Genomic DNA, 19,716 nt, shown 5'->3' on the forward strand with positions numbered 1-19,716 from the left:
TCTCTCTCTCTCTTTGTCTGAGGGGGAGGGGGTCACGTTTTCCTTCTTCCCAGCCTTTAATACAGTTACTAGCACTTAGGAGGAGTTCCATATGTTTGAATCAATGAAGACTACTATGCAGCTATGCATGCAGCGGGAAGTTTTAATTAACATTCAAGAGACACACTCTGTCGCTGAAGTTTTTCTGTCTAGGAGCCAGGCAGCGAGATGGTAGGATTGGTGAGAAAATGCAAATCTATGTCAATCAAGCAGCAGCAGGCCTCAGCTGTCTCAAGGTGACTGAGGTTCTTTGTGACTTCCAGGACTTCTAACTGGAGGAGAGGCAGTTTGAGACAGAATGAAGAAGTTTGGGAGCAGACTGCATTCTAGGGTGACTCAGAATCTGCTCAGTCATGGGATGTGATGAGACTGTTGGTAGCCAGGCTTAATGGCTATTTAGCAGAATTTCCTCAAAATGTCTGTCTTCCTAGGGAAGGGACAGGTAAAGATTTATGACAAAATGTCAAGTTGAGAATATTAAAAAAAAACTGTTATTTGGTTTGAGATAGTAAAAAGAGCAATTTAATCATTTCTCCACCCCCCACCATCCCCCAAATGAAGGTAAAAGGCAAAATATGAGAAAAAAGCCAGAGGGAATTCAGAGTTAATGAGAACACAAAGTTCTGAGTGGGGAGAAAAAGTGACTCAGCAAAACCAAAGAAACATCTGGCAGGGTTAGTCATGAAAAAATTGGCAGTTGTGATTATGCATTTTGTGAAAATAATTATGTACTATCCAACAGTTTATATTTCAACCAAAATTAGTTGAAAACCTGTTACAATAAGAATCTGCGTGACCGCGCAACAGACTTCTGCTCAGCAGCCGCTCACTCAGTCATCACACAGCACCGAGATTTTGAAAAACACTGTTATTTACTTGTTGGATTGATTGATTGTTAGTGAGCTTTGAGACAAGTTCTCATTAGACAGCCCTGGCTATTCTGGAACCAGTGTAGACCAGATTGGCCCCCAACTCACAGAGATCTACCTGCCTTTACCTCCTGAGTGCTGGGATTAAAGGCATGTGCCACCATACCTAGTTTAAAAAACTCCACAATTTAGGAGAAACCTCTTCTAGTCTAAGTCTTGGGTTTTGTTTTCTTTGTTTTTTGTTTTTGTTTTGTTTTGTTTTGTTTTTTTGCAAACTCAAGGCTTAGTAGACTGCCTGATAAACACACTTCCCTAGTGATCAATAGTTAACAATTTATTATGCACACTCAATGATGATAGATAAATTACAAATGGATCACAGTTATGATCTTAGTAACAAAATCCACTTAAAAGACAAGTTTAACCTGCACTTTTATTAATACAACACCAGATAGCTTAAGATTTTGTAGAATGGCCTTTCTGAAAGAATGCCTTCATTCTTAATTTCTGAGACTTCTAACTGAATTTGATGTATAGAAATCTATTCACCTCGAATGCCTAGCAGCCGCTGGCTTCTATGCTAGACCACAGATGTGAGGAATGAAAAAAAAGTCCCTTTTCTGTGGCATACATCATCTCTCCTGTTTGGGAGAGATTTTAAGGATGTGAATGTTTTTCTGTCAGCCGATTGGTTAGACAGAAAACAATGTTAGCAGTACTGTTTATTGATGAATTTTCTCTTACTCCCCTCCAAGCAAAAATGCTAGTCAGTCAGTCCTTCTAACAGGCATTTTAAAAAGATTTGTTTTATTTTTTAAGAGAGAGAGAGAGAGAGAGAGAGTGTGTGTGTGTGTGTGTGTGTGCAGGTGCCTGTGGAGGCCAGAAAGACTAAGCTGAGTGCCTTGGGGATAGTGTTGTAAATGGTTGTAAGTTTCACAAAATGAGGGCTGGAAACCAGACTCAGGTCTTCTGCAGAACAGCACCTCTTCTAAACCGCTGAGTCATCTTACCAACTCCAGTTAGGTAGGGTTCACTCCGAAAACTGACTATGAGTCTGAAAACTCCTCGAGTTAGTGAAAAAAATGAATGAAATAGCCAACTTGAAAGGACGTGTGTAGGACATTTCAACCTTGTTTGTGTATTTACTTGTTGACATTTTCTAATAGCCTAGTTCACCGATGCCCTAAGTTTTGAAGTGCATCGAGTCAATTTTGCCTTTGATGATGATGCTTCGTCTTGTCCTGAGTCTTTGTTCAAGGAAAACTCTCAAGGCAGAGGGTAACTCTCTAGTAAGTAAATATATATATATATATATATATATATATATATATATATATATACACACACACACGTATATATAAGTGAATATATGTATATATATGTTACAGTACCATTTGTGTATATATATAAAACTCTCTAGTAAGTGAATATATGTGTATATATATATATATATGTATGTTACAGTACCATTTGTAATGCTTAATTGGTTGTTGTAAGTATCCTCTTGAACCATTATTGTTTAACTTAGCCTATTGTAACAGCACACACAGTGGCTACTATTCTCTACTATTGGGGGTGTAACAGGAAGCTATAGACTCTATGTATCCATCTCTTGTCTGCTCACAAATTCCTAGGTAGAAATCCTTATCTCCTGAGTTATGATTGATAGACAATTGGGTCAAGTGTGGATCCCTCATGAATGGGATTAGTGCTCCATTAAAGGATTCTGTAGAGCTCTCCCGTCCCTTTCTGCATGTGAAGATACCAGGAAAAGATAGCCATGAGTAAACCAGGCACCTGAATCAGGAGGTAAGTCTTTGCTAGGCACCAAATCTATCAGAATCTTAATCTTGGACTTATGAACATGCAGGACCACCAACCGTATTTTGAGTGTTGTAAAGTCACTCTAAATATATTACTGTTGTTATTGAGTCAGAGCTGACTAAAAAGATGCAGGACATATGTTATGGAGGGTGTTTGTGATATCTTGGCTGTGAATGGCTTCTCAGAATTTGGTAAAGTTTATTATGAACAGCTATTCAACAGTGAACGTGGCAAGTCTTAAGCTTGAAACTATGTTTTAAGAAAAGTGTTTCTTTATCCTCCCTACCACTAGGGATTAACCAAGATCCTGGTTTACATAACTTAAATATTTATTGAGGGAATATATGTATGGGACAATATACCAGGAACTATGAGGGGTTTTTGGAAAATACCCTTAAGCTAGTCAGGGAGAAAAGGCAAACACACAACTTTTACAAGGGATTTGTGGAGCAGAGGCATAAGCTACATTGTTCACTAGTAGACTGGGAAGGTGCTGGAGACGGCCTTGGTTTTGTACTACACAGGCTTCCTAGCACACAGCAGCTTCCCGTGTCCCTAAAGCTTTGTTTATATCATAAAAGCTGCTCAGAACCAGCTGGAGAACTCTCTTCTGCCCAAGACTTCAGAGGAAGGCAGAGCTTGAGCTATGTCTTCGTCCATTCGGGCCACTCTAACAAAACACCTTCGTGCTCACTTGGCAACTCATACACAAGAAGGAGGAGGGACAGGAGGAGGAAGGGAAGGCACGCTTAGACTGGGTGATTTACAGGGACAGAAATTCCAGTGCTGGAGGGTGAAAAGGCCAGCAAGTGAAGATCAAAGTGCTAGCACATTCAGGGCTTTTCAAAGACTCGCTCTGGGCTTCATAGACGGTGACTTGTGTCCTCACATATCAGGGGAGGGCAAGCAATGGCGCCCCCCCTTTTCATTAGGGCACTGGTTCTTTATATAATTCAGGAGGACAAGACCTTTTGACCTTGTGATTTAATCACATCCAGAAAAACACTCCCATTTCCCATTGATACTCTTGCACCCTGCACGGGGTTCCAATGCATGAATTTTCAGGGCGCACCAGCATTCAGATCATGGTAAGCTGGAGAACAGAGGAAGTGCAGAGCCAGAGGCAGAGGGCTGAGTCTGTGGGCAGAGGGGTGTGTCCGGCTTTGGAATACAGGAATCCTATAGGTGAGATGTGTGTCCTCACATAAAAGCCCCAGGGCAAGGCCTGGGACTGGTGTCACCAGGCTATCCAGGAGGAAGCTCACTCTTTTGGTTATAAAATGTCAGCAGAATTGAGAATTGAAGAATTGAGTTGAGGTCACATAAAAACAAACAGAATAGAACCTCCGACCTACACAGTGGCAGGGATGCAAATCGAAGGGGCAGCTATAAGAAACTATGAAAGAAGTAGCGGTGGGATTCAATGATTGACATGGGTGGAGCAGGAAGAACGGGGGGGGGCGTCTGGGGACGCAGGAAGGTAGCGCCACAGGTCAAGACCCCGAAAAGGTGGGCAGCTTAGATGAGCTTAGAGATGTTGAAGCTGAGGGACCCCGGCACTGCTAGCACAGAGTCGAAAGTGGGGCATAGCTTAGAGGGAAAAATGATACTGGAGGGAGAAATCCGGAACCATACTGGACAAAGTCTCCTAGAAACATCTACAGTGTTAGCGACCCGAATGCAATTAGCAGGAGCTGCTCAGCTGTATGTAAGGAAACAGGCAGCAATTCACGAGTCCAGGAAGCTCTTAGAACCAATGAAATTCCCCGTATTTCTCCTCTCAGTCAGTTTCTGTGCTGCTGTGCTCAGAAGTCGCCAACAGACCCAGACTCACATCCTCTTGGCTTTGTCATTCTGGGATACAGTCACCAGTAATACTGCAGGATTCCAGTTGTCCCTGATTGAGGCAGGAACCGCTCCTCCAGAGGAATAACCCAAGCCTGGGTCACGTGACCTAGGGGTCTGAGGTAAGAGGAAGAGATTGGTAAGGCTACCCGACAGGTGGCACATTAGCTACTTTCCTGAGGTTGTGCTAAAAGAACCTGACAAAAAGTAAGGGAAAGGGGAAGGATTTATATTTCAGATAGCTCCAGAGGGACAGAGTCCATCGTGGTGGGGAAATCATAGAAGCAGGAACACAAGGCTGGACTAACAGGAATCAGAGAGATCAAATTTCACCCACAGGAAACAGACAGCGGAACCAGAAGTTGGGTGACGCTACAGATCCTCAAAGCCTGTCCTCCCACAAGGCTCGTAAGGATGCCATAACCCCCCAAACAGCACTGCCAACTGGGGACCAAATGTTCTAATATATGAGCCTATGGGGTACACTTCCCATCCAAACCCTCACAGACAGGAACAAGAGCTACTGCTGGAGGAGGAAGGGGACCTGGGGGAATACGGAGAACTATCCAGAGATATGGAGAAGGACAGCAGACTAAAGATTGCAGAAAGAGAAGACCATGAAATTTAAAGTGGCAAAAATCCCCTTATATGTTGTAGCAGCTACTAAAGGACACAACCACTAAAAACAAATTCTCATGGATCTTGTCAAGTTTCTCACTTCTTTTGACTATCAAGAAAGGAAGCTACTGTTGACTTGAGAGACACATGTTAGTGATTCAGATCAGTTTCCCAAACTTTTTTGGTTTCTCTATCATCAAGGTTACTCATGGTGTCCTTGCTCTGACGTCAGCATCATTCATCTAGGAATTTGTCTTTATCAGTTCTCTAAGGCCTAGAAACTTGGTGTGGTATGAAACTATTTCTGGAGAGACATGAACAAAAGTCTACTCACCCCAGATAGAGAACTTGCGACACATCAAAGTAACAATACCACCAAAGTTCAATTTGGTAACAAATGAGTTTATTGGGGTTACTTATGAGAGTATGGGTGAAGTTTACTTATAGAAGTAGGGATGACTTAAAGGCAGCTTTATTACCAAAACTCACCCCAGCCTGAATGAAGATTCACACACACACACACACACACACACACACACACACACACACACACACAACTGGGGCCTTGAAGCTCTCTGCACACTTGAAGCCAGCTTGACAGGTGGGAGAGTCTCTTTTCTTCAGCCATCCCTATTGCTTCTATAACCATGAGGAAGATGGAGCCTTGTGAATCTGATAAGTTTCAGGAACTTCCTAAGACTTCTAAATTGTTTATTTCCAAAGTCTTAAATAGCCTACCTTTAGGGCAGGCAGACCTTTGTGAGTTTGAGGCCAGACTAGTCTGTAGAGTGAGTTCTAAGACAGCCAGGGCTACACATTAAATGCTGCCACAAAACAAACAAACAAAAACCAAAACAAAAGACTTTGTAAGTATTGTGGGCTAGAGAGCTGGCTCCACAGTTAAAAGAACTTGTTGATCTTGCAGAGGAGTTCAGTTCCTAGCATCCATGCCAGGCAGCTCATCTTGTGGCTTCCCTGAGCATTGTCTGCAAGTAGCAAACACATGCACGTGAACACACACACACACACACACACACACGTATCTCCTGAGTACCATGACAGAATTTTTCATTTTAGAGGAAATTGCTATACAACATGCAAATGTTCATATTCTACCAGTAGGCCTCACAAAATAGTGAATGGACAGTTCAGACATGTTTATAATGGTTTCTGTCATGGCCAGGATTCTCTCACAATCCAGGAACTCTACAAATAACTTTGTTTCCTCTTTTCTTTCTTCTTAGCTGATATCATATCACAAGTGGAAAAGCAAATAATCATTTGGAAACAGAGTGGATTTCAGGACCAAGCTAAGATCTTCCTGCCATTGAAAATACTATTTACTAGCTACTAAGTATTAACTCATTTAGTCTTTGTAATAATCCCATTTAAGATAGATAGACATTTTCATTTTATAGATTGGTTAACTGAAGCCAAAGGTAACTGATCAAGTTGTCTAGAAGTTACACAGCTGGAAAAAGATGAGCTTGAGTTGCACCTAACAGTTGGTGCCCCAGGATACAACTTCATAACCACAGTGCTACACTACCTGTTTCACTGAGTGACTGAGTGCGTTACAACACACGCTTCCCATGGGAGTACTGTAAAAATTGCAGCATGGACTCAAGACTCTTTCTCTTATGCCCTCAATGTCCCCTGCTTTATGAAATTGAGCCTCTCTGGAGTTCCTGGCTTCAGAATATGGGAATTTTCCAAAAGAAAACCAAGCCAAACCTGCCCTTAGGCAAGAAGAAAGGGCTCTTTCTTTTGCTTTGTTTCCAGCTTATTTTGTTCCTGTATTTGTACATTCAAGTTGCATTCCTACCCAGAACAGGGGAGAAAAAAGAAATTGTACCTGAAAATGGCTCATTTGCCCTGAGAACATGACATCAATGCCCCCCAGCCCCAGCTGTGTCTGTTATTCATTGAGAAGTATGGGTCCCGATTCCAACTAATAACTTGGGCTAGGGAAGGCCGTTTCAGGCTTGCTAGTTGAACTTACGAGAACGTTTGATCATACTCACTTCCATGTACCATCCTGCCATTCCTCATTGCCTCTCTTACCCATCACTTCCTGTCTGCTTATCATCGTGACGCCACCACCCTGGCTTGTGAAGCAGTCATCTGCATTGCTTTGTCCTGTTTGTTAAGTGGTTCCTTCTTACCCAAGAGCTCCAGGGAAGTCTCCCCGAGGTGTGTAGCTTTCTCCTGGGAGATGTCCAGTGACCCCACTACTGACCTGGCTCCCCAAAGCCACTCACTTCCATAAACCTAGTCTAGTCTTCCCGGTGACAACCCCAGAGCCTGCCTCTGAGACAAGTTAAAGATTTATTTCCACTGTGTGTGTGTGTGTGTGTGTGTGTGTGTGGTTGGCACAGTCTGTCCCAAATGTGTGGGGGTACCTGCAGAGGAAAGGTGTTGGGTACTCTGGAGTTGGAGTAACAGCTAGATGTGAGTGCTGGGAAGATCAGTGTTCTCTATTATCCTGGCCACTTTTAATCTCTGAAATGATGTGCTATCTTCCCACGTGGGCACATGAAGGTATAGTTCCAGGATTTGGTTGTAGTTTCTGTGGAAGAATGTTCTGGTCTCGGCCTCATTCTGTGCCTGTGACTTATTGGGCAGGATACTGAAATGTTCTTTAGTCAGCATTTCAAAGAAATAAATTTAAACAACCAAAGCTGAATTCACCTTTGGAGGCAATGGACAATTAGCGAAAAACGGAATAAAATGAAAAAGGGAATTTAAAATTTCCCTGTCTCCCATGGGCTATGCCACTTTACTTGAAGCCTGTCTACCGTGTGTGTGTGTGTGTGTGTGTGTGTGTGTGTGCAACAAAGGCACTCTTACTAGTTTTCTAAGCCTGAGTCATCACTTTGATATATAAATCTCTTAGTCTGATGAGATTGAAAGGAAAAAACGCTTCCCCACGAAGCTGAAGGCTTTCCCAGGCCTCAGCAACACTCTTGTTCAGCATGTGTCATGGCTGTGACACAGCCCTCTAGAGCCCTGCTCCTGCCCTCAGCCCTGTAGGCTCTGTGGGGACTAGGAGTGCCCTGCAGAACTTTCTCCTGTGATGGACCTTTATGGGAGCTTAGGCATAGATGCTAGTAGGCAGTGTGGGTTCGAGCACACACTCTGGCGTCGCACTGCTGTGAGTCGCAGTTTTATCCAGCCTGGCACCTTATCCTGGGCAGATGGTGCTGGTCTTGGCAATCCTCAGTTTTCTCAAGGGGAAAGTGAGGGTAGCTGGAGTATCTGCTTCCCGGGGTTTACATGAGAGATAAATCAGACGTTGAGAGAGTTATTAATGACTACACATGAGCAGCCTAGATAGACAGAACTTACCAATGCTAATAAGAACAGTGATTTGTTCATGAATTGTCCCGGCAAAGGATGCCCTGCTGGTTTCAGCAGATGCATCACGAAGGTAGGAATACTAGGTGCCGCACACACGATGAGGAAACTTCATCAGTGTGTGTCTACAGTCCGCAAGCAAACTGAAGAATTCCAAGGTCAGGGGTCGGCAATAGAGGGAGAATCCAGTGTGTTTGCCTGTGGGGATCCTGTGCAAGGGGAGCCCCAGACAGTTGCGTCCACCTCACTCTCTGGCCTGCACCTCTCAAGTTCTCTCATCCCCAAAGCCGTTCTCAGAACAGCACCTCACTGCTTACAATGGAAAGTGATGGTGTCCATGAGCTTCCGGCCCCTCTATGTGTGCTGTGTCCTGCCAGCATGCCCACTTGAGTGGTCTGCCAAGGGCTGACACTGTAGACCTCGCAGGATCGGTGACAGCACTGAGTCTCAGTCTGAGAGGATGATAGTGAGAGCACATAGACATAATTACTGCATGTGCCAATGCTGACATAAAGCAACCAGACCCACAGGCAAATGGTCCTCATGCCGGAGTTAATTGTAGTGAAAAGAAATGAGGAGGCTGAGCTGGCTGTCAATGCTCATAACCAATTTGCACCTGGATGCTTCGAACGAGTCACTTTAGAAGGCATGTTCAGAGCAACTGTTAATTATAATCATTAAATATAATTGCATCAACTAAAATTTGAAGATAAGCTTGGACTTAGTCGTTACTGGATACGATTGGCACAGGTCAGCCGTGAGACTAAGTGCTGACCCACAGAATCAAGACTGTAAGTCCCAGAGTACAGAGTACAAGATCAAAGTCCTGGTTCCATGCTCCCTGTTTCACAGAAGCTTAAACTCTGAGAAATCAAATGATTAGACCTGCAAGTATACACACACACACACACACACACACACACACACACACACACACACACACTTCTCTCCCTTAGTGTCAAGAGCAGGTGTGCTTTTCCATATCTGCCCTCAGTCTTGACAACTAGGCTACTTAACATGACCTCATAACTCAGTGTTCTTTGCTCCCGGATGAACTGAACCTTCTGAAGTAAACGTCTAACTCATAATTAGTTAATTCCAAAGGCATTAATGTTGACATAGTGTTCAATTAGCAGCAAGGGAGGGCGGTGGCGGAGGAGGAAATCTCCGGTAAATTGATCCGCCCTTTCCCACACCTGCTCAGCTGCTCCATCCACGTCAGTCAACAGCAGCAGTCAGAAGAAAACAAGCCCCCAGTCCACCCAGCCCTCAAGTTCATTTCCCAAGCGCTCATTTGAGTGGCGTGTCATATTTTCACTTGGCTGTATGAGCCAATGACAATAGTTGGTTTTTATTATGCAATGCCTAAAACTTCACTGATGGCTTCAGGTGTTGAAAGCAACAAAAACCCTCAATGAAGATTACAGTTATGAAGCTGTTTAGGACTCAATCCAGGCTTGAGGTAGCAGGACTGGAGTGCCATGGGCTAGGGTGGTCAGCCCCTGACAGACGTGAGGAGACCCAGAGACGCAGATGGGCATCCCAGGCTACCCCTCAGGGTTTCTGGTTGTGAATCGCCATGAGGTGGAGGGTTGGGGATATCTCAACAGGACTGCAGTTGTCCTACTATGCTTTCTTGAAATAAATGGATCGAGAGCTCTGTACAAAATGACACTTGATCTCCCACATCCTGGAGCTAAGTGGAGACCCCAGCCAGTTACATTTTTGCTTATGCTTGGCAAATGCATAATCTTTCTTTGTGTGTGAAAAATATAATTCAACTTTTCAAAGCAAACTGGCATTCCAAGAAGCAAATTTTCTACATCAAAAATGGCTGGATTTGGATGTGACTCATTCCTTCTTATAAGACAGAGTGTATCTGTGCCCTAAGGTCCAGCAGTATCATCCTAGGAATGCAATTTCGTATAGAAAAAATAAGTATCATGCATGGGATGAATAGAGTCCTTTATCAACCACAAGAACACTAAAAAAAAAAGAGTTGGCAAAGAGTTTATCAGGTCTGTACTTTAAAATTATTAATAGGCCAGAAATAGATTATAGTACTGGGTTAGATTATGCAGGTACTTTTAATGAAGCATTAATGTAACTGAAAAAAAATAAGACATCAATTAAAGAAGATATCCTGGTCTCTATATTCTCTGCGTTGTTCAGGATGGGGAGAGATGGACAGTGAGGCCTTTGTGGCTGAGACCCAGAAGGAAGCTCTTCAGGCCCCAGCAGAAGCTAGAAGCCTGACTTCCACTATCTGGTTGTTCTGAATCCCGCAGGCAGGAAATGAGGGAAAGGTTTCCCCATGGTTGACAGTGGTCTGAGGTCGTGGCTGGAGGGCTGCAGAGGTGCCTGAGCCTGGCTTCCCATGGCCTTGACCAGTGTCACCATGTCTTTGTCCTGGGGGACAACCTCCTTCCCACCTTACAGGAGCCTACGGGGAACTCAGGTCTCTGGCATCAGTGTTTGGATTTCAAGTGGCCTAGATGTGTCACTCGTGCTTTGCTGAGGGAAGGGAGACCATTTCCAAAGAACATGCTCATGTTTACAGCTCAAACACCAGACACCCAGTTGGTGCATCACAGATGTTTGGTGAATTGTGTAGAATACGCTAGAATCTAGGAGAAAACACAATTGGTTTTGTGGTACTATCCCCATTAATGACGCAGCTGTGTCCTTGTGGCATAAATGTGTGCACCAGAACTAAGAGTAACAAGGAAGAAGGTGTACATCGGTGCCTCTCCTCAGCCAAACCCTGTTCCCACAATACCCCTCCCTCCGCTCCAGATGGGTTGGACAGCATCACTCTGACTCACAGAGATGCTGGAATATTCCCATTACTTGATTGTTCTCTGTGGTTCTTAGGGTGTTGTGGGGGTTCCACGAGTTTCTGTGGAATGAATGAGTATACTCATGGTTATTTACCTCAGGGACATCCAGGTCTCATGAACTGCAGCCTGGGCAACACTCTCAGCAGCCTTGGATGTGGGCTCGGGGAGACATGGATGGTCAGGGTGTTCAGCCTTTCACCCTCAGCCCTCCTTGGGTGGCGCTGACTGTTCAGGTTTGGCGGGTCCTCCTCTGACAGCTGTCAACTTGCCCTTTGTCCACCAGTTTCATCGCAGTGAATTATGGGTACAAGAACTTAGTGCTGCTTGTAAACCTATTCTCAGATCAAGAGTGCGTCCACCGGTCTTCGATGTTTCTTTGGGATCACACTTCCTGCATTTTATCTCATTATTGTGCCTCTTCCTCATTTTCTTAAAAGAAAGAAAGAACTAACGCACTAAGTGTATTAGTCAGCTCCGCACTGTAGTACATACTGAAAAAGAGGACTGGCTTATTTATTTTGGGCCGTGGTTTCGGGGTTATTAACCTATGGTTGCTTGGCCCTGTTGCTTTGGAACTATGGTGAGACAGAACATGCGGCAGTGGGGACCTGCTGATCTCATGGTACCCTTCCTTTTCCAGTCCTACACCCCCTGCCATATTTGCAACCTACTCCTTTCCTCATTGCTGATTTCAGGATAATGCCAAACCCTTGCATTTGGGGGTCTTAGATTTGAGACTGGTCTTGTCAGACAGGGAAGTATATTTCCCAGGATTCCATGCCCTCTAGCTTCAGGAATTTACAACTATTGAGAGGAATACAGACGGCTGGACGTTGAGAGGAAGAGGACAATAGAGGCCTTTCCTCCCTACCCTCAGCCCTTGCTTTGAATAGAAGTCTGTTGTCCTTGACCCCAGGGATGGAACCATGTTCTTGTTCCTCTTGAGATTGTGCTTCCATTATCTTCTCAACCAATCCCTGCACCAAGTCTGCTCTGTTTAAGAAACCTAGAGGGGTTTCTTTATAGCTCTTTCATTTTCTCCTTTTCTTTCTCTCTTTTCTCCTCCCTCCCTCCCTCCTTCCATCTCTCCCCGTTTCCCTCCCTCCCTTTCTTCCTCGATCAATCACAATGGTTCTGTTGTTGCTTTGGGACTGTGGTGAGGCAGATCACACTGCAGATAGGGGGACCTGTTGACCTTTGTATGTTGACAAAGCCACATACTACATCTGACCTCATGGAAGCCAGCCCTTCCATTCCTTCCAACCACCCTGTGGGATGAAGCTCCTTCGCAAAAGCATAGGCATCTCTCAGAATAAGTGTGATAACCAGTTGTTTGTGAACAATCTCTGAAAAATTGGAAAGACTGGTATATTGTGAGTACTGTGTATATGTCAGTAGTTAATATCCAGATAAAGCTGTCCCTTAGTATCTTCAAAGGACGGTTTCAGAATCCAGTAAACATCAAAATCTGCCTATTCCTCCTACAAAGTACTTGCTTATAAACTGTGCTCTTACTCCTGCATACTTTAAAATAGTCTCTAACTACTTAATATTCTAATACAAGAGCTATATCTACATAGGCGCTATAAGCGTATGGACTAGGGAGTTACAACGGAAATGTCGATATGTGTTCAATGTAAATGCAATTTGTTTGTCAATATTTCTGACTTGAAGTTGTTTGGATCCATGCAGAACACACAGATGTGGAGTCATACTCTCTGCACACCGAACATTTAATTTCTATTTCCTTTGGAAGATTCTAGGCTTGCACTGAGGAGCTCCTTTTCTGATCACTTTGTTTTCCTTCTAACCCTGGAGGCAGCTGTTGGCATCTGACTGTCACTCAGTCAGTGCCAGACCATCTAAGTGCTCCTCAGCCATGGATGCCAACGTGAACTCAAATCTAGACACAGGACAGACATCTCAAAGGACCTTGCAGATGACAATTTCATGGCTGTAGATTTCAGTTGACAACACTCGATGGGAAAGTTATGGTCTTTGGAGTCAGACACCCCAGAATTCAAATCCCAGCTTTGCATGTCCTGAGATAACTTAGGGTTTTTTACACAGCAGACAGAGAGAGAGAAGAGAGAGAGAGAGAGAGAGAGAGAGAGAGAGAGAGAGAGAGAGAGAGAGAGAGAGAAGCCTACTTTGTATTGTGCTAAGCACAATAGATGGTGGGCACCTGGTCCCTCACAGATGAAAACAGCTGTTGTTACACATGCTGGCCTGTCATGCCCTGAGCATGGGAATTTGTTAGGTCCCATTCTTAGTTGTAGGAAATATGGCTTTGGCTGTCAGTTCATAGCTATGAGGTAACTCAAAGGAGGGAAAAAAAACCCTCAAGAGGGAAGAGTCATATTTGTTTTGTAAAATAAATCACTGCTGGCTCATCCTGCCACATCTGTACTGGTAGCAATTATAAACCTTTCATTCTGACATTTTTTTTCCTTCAAAATAAATACTTTTGCAAAGTAGTTGTGTTTCTTTTCTTGCCTGGTCCATTTTGTAAAATTTTCACAATTCTAAATCAGAACAGCTATTGCTATACATAAGATAAAGTATGATTTTAAAACTAAAAAAAACTATATACTTGATATAAATGCAAGTATAAGATGCAAAAATTAAAAAGTGTAAATAAACAAACCAAAACAGAATCTAACAAACACCACATGAATGTCAACTAACTAACTCTGGCATCTTGTGACATTACAAAGTCCAGTAATTAAATGACAGAATACATGTCTTAATCTTCTTAGTAAGGTAATTCTGTCCTATAATGCCTTCCTTTGTATATTAACTGAATAAAATAACACCTATAAAATATTTCACAAACTTTGTTTTTAAGTGAAAATGCTTTTTAGTTAGGTATCCAGGACAGGCAAAACCAGATAATAATCTGTAAAATTTTATTAGTCTCAAGACTTTCACCCAATAGCTATATATGAGTATACTGTGACTTTAAATTTAAACTTTAAAAATAATAAATAATCCTTATTGCACAATTTGAACTCAATGGGAAATGTATGAAAGATCGAAAGTCCCCTTCTTCCCCCCTAATTCTCCTCTCCACAGCTGTCAGTCATTCTCTCTTCTCCCAGATCGTTGTCTATGTGCATTCATATTCATACATACCCGGAACCTGCATGAGACTGAAGGGTAGATTCTGAAGATAGGGGTTTTTGCTTTTATTTTTTCAACGTTTCAGAAGGTGCTGTGTTATACGTTGTCTGTTACTTCCCTCACCCTCTAAAGAAACTGAAGAGGCCCCTGCTGTGGGTTTTGAGTGGTTTCTTCCAGGCAGCAGGAGTACTGGATTCAGAACCGTAGGGCTCTGAGGCACCCTGGGCTTGACTGCTTGAGCGTCAACAGGGCTCTTAAGGTAGCTGTCCCCTAGAAAAGCCCAGGGTGTGAAGGATGTCCTGAGACCCTGCCTTCCCCACACCGGTGATCTCATGCTTAAGATGGCCTTTCGGGATCACAAGAGTGACTCACTCATTACTTCCAGACATGCTTAGAAATAAGTTAAAAGATCCTTTAAGGAACCCGATAAATTTGTTTCTACAAAAATCTGATTCTTAAGTGCATTCTTTTCTGTGTTTATTCATCAGGCCTGTCTATCACATGCTCGATTGCTTACTGAGAGGATACAAAAGAAGAGGGTCAATATTTGAAATGTTTCACTTTCATCATACAGAGGACTAGGTGAGTATTGAATGGTGCTGATGGAAACATGGATTTGAGGGACTCAACAAGGTTCTTTTCATTATGAATTGTAGACTAAACTCCAGCTTGAGGATGTGACATCACGGTTGTGCTCCAACTTGAGTTCATTGGAAGGACCTTTTTAGCATTTTTAGACTGGAAAAAAGTCAGAACTGAAATTTTGCAAAGTCTAACATTCAGAAACATGGCTGGGAATTGTGGAAAGGGATCCTGTATCCGCAGCCACCTCTCAGGCATCTGGTTTGTACAGATGTAAAAGGCTCGGGTGGGAGCATCCAAGAGTGGAGGGTTAGCTGAGAGCAGCACTAGGAGAAAGCCTTGGCCCTCATCAAACAAAGAAACATCTGCCTGCCTGAGGGTGACTGAGGATTTGATTAGCTCCCAGGGAGGTCTCTCTCTCCTCCTGCCCATTGAAAGCAGCAGAAGCTGGGGAGTCTTGGTGTAGGGGTACTGCTGAGTTATCAGAACACAGACTGGCAAACAGCCAGACATAATAATGTATTTCAAAGTCCTAGCAGTTGAACAGACAGCATGTAGGGCAATTCATTCTGAAGCAACTCCTGGTGAGAACAGAGTGAGGGCTTGGGACCTGTCATTTCTCACAACTGATGTCGTAAGTCTGCTGATCATCCCTGCTTTCCTCCCTGGTGTGCAAGTCTTCTCAGATGAGCCCCTCAAAAGTGTCTGTCACCTGCGTACTCCCAGGGTCCACCCTGAAGGTGGAAGAGTAAGCCAGTCAGTGTCAGAGACACCTTAGTTCACTGGTGTACATCCCAAATCCTCCTCTTGCTCTGTTTTGATGTTTAAAAATGCTTTTCCTTCGTTGAGGCAAGGATTCATGTATCCCAGGCTGGTTTCTAACTCACTATGTAACTAAGGCTGGCCTTCAACTCCTGGCCCTCCAGCCTCCACCTCTTAGGTGCTGGGATTTCAAGTATGCATCACTATCACACCCAGCTTTAAATAAACCTCTCCCCAACATAATTATTCCTTAAAAAAGAAAGAAAAGATGTTGACTGATGGTCTTCTCCCTCCTTTCTTCCCTCCCTCCCTTCCTCCCACACTAAGTTCCTTGAGCACAGATATCCCTGTACGTTCATCACTAATGTGAACCTCCAGCAGTTAGAACAGGGCTTGATATACAGCAGATGTTCAATATATATGTGCTGACTATGCATGAATACGGAGTTGGCAATCCTGGTTTTATATTTTAGATAACATAGCAGAAGCACGGTTTTTAAAGCCCCAAGAGCACTTCTGGATGGTAGTTCAGCGTCCCCCCCCACACACCTGCAGTCTACACAGTTGTTAAAGCTCACAGCAGTGAGCTCAGCTTACAGACTTCAAGTTGGGTGCCTTTGCTAGACTGGAACGTGGCTGGCCTGCTGCTGCAGATCAAATCGAAAGGCAGTGGAATTCAATGACACAGAGGGGTTTTGGTAACAGGGACACAATAATTGCTCAGTTAGAGCCTTTGCCTCGAAAGTTGTGTAGACTGGAAAACTGTATTTCATTATGTGGATGGGCTCCATCCACGCCTGACTGCTGTCTCCAACAGTAAAGCCAATTAATGTTCCAAGATGAAAAATAAAACTTTCAGATGCATAAACAAAGCAAGCTCATGGTTTGGCCCCTGCCATTGAAAGTTGCACAGAGGGCCAGACTTCATCTTAGTGGTGCTGGGATCAGAAGCAAGGGGAGTATTCCTAAGACTCACCATCTCAGCTGGATGTGTCCTTCCCAGGGGCATCTCTCTGTTCTCACGGGCCTGAGGAGTCTGTGCTGGACAGCAACCTGCAGTCACCAGCTCTAGACTCTCAGAATGGGGAAAATGAGCCAAAGTTTATTTCTAAAATTTCCTTTTGTGTAAGTCTACAGGATAAATGCATTGCTCTATGAAACATGTTGCTACCTCAATCAAGTCTTGCTACAGACTGAGAATCATTGCATCTCCCTAACAGATTAGACACGCACTCACTCACCTGCAGTAGTTCTTGAGTGCTCATTCAAGTTAAGGAGTGGACTTGGTCCCTGACTGATCTACTGGATGATTGGTTCTCAGTAGTTTAGGTCTTCAGCGGGTACCCATTTATCCCTCCTCCAAATAATAGTTTAATGTCCTATTTCCCACATCTTCCTCCTCCTTACATAAGCGACCTCCTCAGATCATGAATTCACTCTCCCAAACAGTGTCCTTCAAGGAAAGAATGAAGTGACATTCTGACCCACACATTCTGCTCCCTGGCAATTTATTGCTGCCTATAGATTGATGAATTGCCTTTTGAGCCTGACATGAAGCCATGAGCAGTGAATATGAGGCCCAAGGTCAGTTCACATGCCATTTCAGTGAGGGGTCCTCACTCCATGCCCAATGCCATGGCCTCTCTGTGTGAAGTCATTGCCTTTAAAAACTCTTGACTCCTTGTGCATATATTTCATTGCCCCTTGGTTTGGGGCCCAGCCCATGATTTATCTATGGATTAGCTCTGCCTTTGGAAGATCAACAGATGAATTAACAAGAGATTGGATAGAAAAGCCAGTCTTCCTGAAGAGTCAGCGTTCCCTTATCAACTCTTGAAACATGTTCCTGTAAGATCTTAGCCAGGAAACCTGTAAAGGCCACGGTGTGGGTCCATGAAGCAGAGGGTCACAGCTAGAGGTTCCTCTGAGGTCAGAATCTACCCTTAACCATCCTTAGGATGGTGAGGTCCCTGAAAAATGTTCAGAAATGCAAAATTGCTCACATATTCAAGGCATTGATCAGAGTTGGCCCTGTTACACTAACTACACTTTGCATGACTTTGTTCACCAACCTGGGAGTCCTGCAGTAGCAATAGGTTTCTTTATATCACTCAGTGTGTGAAATCCACTCAGAAATATAATGTCACCTGTGACTTAAAAATTTCTGTTATCCACATTTTAAAAAGTAAAAAATATGAAATGAGTTTTGAGTGCATGTTTTACCTAATCCAGTATTTCTCAGTTTTTTTCAATATGGAATTGATCTAAAATTATTAATGAGTTGCTTGACATTGGTATTTTGCTTTCAGTGGCAAGTCCTTAAACTCAGTACAAGATCTATATTGGCAGAACATCTGGATTTGGGGTAGCTGCATTCCATGTTCTTTGTAGCCATGCAGTGCCAGTATGAGACTTCATATCCAGCAATCTTCCCAATGAGATGAAATTCCATAGTTCTGGATCATGACTGAGGGAGCTCACCAGTCCTGTCCTGTGACTGTATGGTGTCTTTGTTTTCAGTACCTTAGTAATGTTTGGACACGTCCCTCACTAGGGGAGATGCCCTTGCCTTTTTTTTTTAAAGGTCATTGGAATTCACAGTGATTTTTCCAGTCCAGACTAGGTGTGCAAAGCCTTAAAGAACCCTTTAAAAAACTCTCCGTTCCCAAAGAGGGCCTCACCCTCCCCGGGGAATGATGTGGGGATTGGGTGGGGGGTTGGGGAAGCTGGTGGAGGGACAAGGGAGGAGGGGTAGGAGAGGGAGCTGGGATTGACATGTGAAGCATTCATGTTTCTAATTTAAATAAAAACATATATTGAGGGAAAGAAACTCTCTGTTCTCATTGGGGTCTCATAAATTCAGGGACAACATCAGCTTCTGCCTTACCTCCCTCCTGTTTCTGAGAAGATCTGGGATAATCGCTTCAGTTTAAAATCTTAAATATGATCTCCAGGTACCCTCCTGTGTCACCACCATGAGGTTGTGAAATATCTGATGAGCCTGACTCCATGATGGCCTTCCATAGCACCTAGAGCTCAAAGCTGTGAATTATTACTAGACAAAGATAGACTGAAGCCTGTGGCTATGGGACTGACCTATCACGAGGTTCCAACTTGAATGCCCTGGAGGTGATAAATAGATACCATCCTGAACTAGACAGACTTCATGGTTCCTGGGACAAGGGACCAGTGACCCGTCGCTGTGGGTCTGGACTTATGTGAATGTACAGTTGTCAGTCTGTGCTTAGAACTGACCAGATGAGTTGCTGCCATTAGGAAATAAAACAAAAACTATGTCACTCAACTAACCTTGAATAAAAAGAAACATGAATATGAGGGATGGAGTTATTGCTTTGGTAAATATTCTTATTTTAAATGACATCATATACTATAGTGAATTCTGACTAGGCATACTTAAACCTGAGACATGGTTTTTAGAATATAGATTAATAGAACACATTGTAAACTATCTCTTAGAAATAGATGAATTACTCAAAATTTAGTAAAGGCTGTTTATTAGTTACTTCTCTTTTGCTATGATAAAATACCACAACCATAAGGAACTTACAGAAGACAAAGGTTATTTTGGCTTATGGTTCCAGAAGCGGGGGTAGGAGGTGGGGGATTATAATGGTGGGTAAGGCATGACAGCACCCACCTGGAACTGTGAGAGACCACATTGTCCACCACAGAGAAACAGAGAGAAATGGTGATGCTATAAACTCTCAAAGACAGCCCCAGTGATGTGGTTCCTCAAGGCTCCAGCTCATGAAGGTTCCTCCCAAACATCTCTAAACCCAGCACTCTTGCCTCTGGTATGCTGAGATAACAGCAGTAGATGGAGTTTCTGGACTCGG

General features: G+C 43.5%; 1 long non-coding RNA gene across 1 annotated transcript; it reads left to right on the forward strand.

Annotated features, from left to right (window-relative positions):
• Positions 1-11,278: 11,278 nt before the first annotated feature.
• Positions 11,279-19,179, forward strand: LOC121142339. Its single transcript, XR_005879331.1, has 3 exons — positions 11,279-11,696; positions 15,004-15,097; positions 18,814-19,179. It is a non-coding gene; the product is annotated as an uncharacterized LOC121142339 (long non-coding RNA).
• The last annotated feature ends 537 nt before the right edge of the window (positions 19,180-19,716 follow it).

This window comes from Mesocricetus auratus, unplaced genomic scaffold, assembly GCF_017639785.1.
Source record: "Mesocricetus auratus isolate SY011 unplaced genomic scaffold, BCM_Maur_2.0 Super-Scaffold_100009, whole genome shotgun sequence".
Taxonomy (NCBI): domain Eukaryota; kingdom Metazoa; phylum Chordata; class Mammalia; order Rodentia; family Cricetidae; genus Mesocricetus; species Mesocricetus auratus.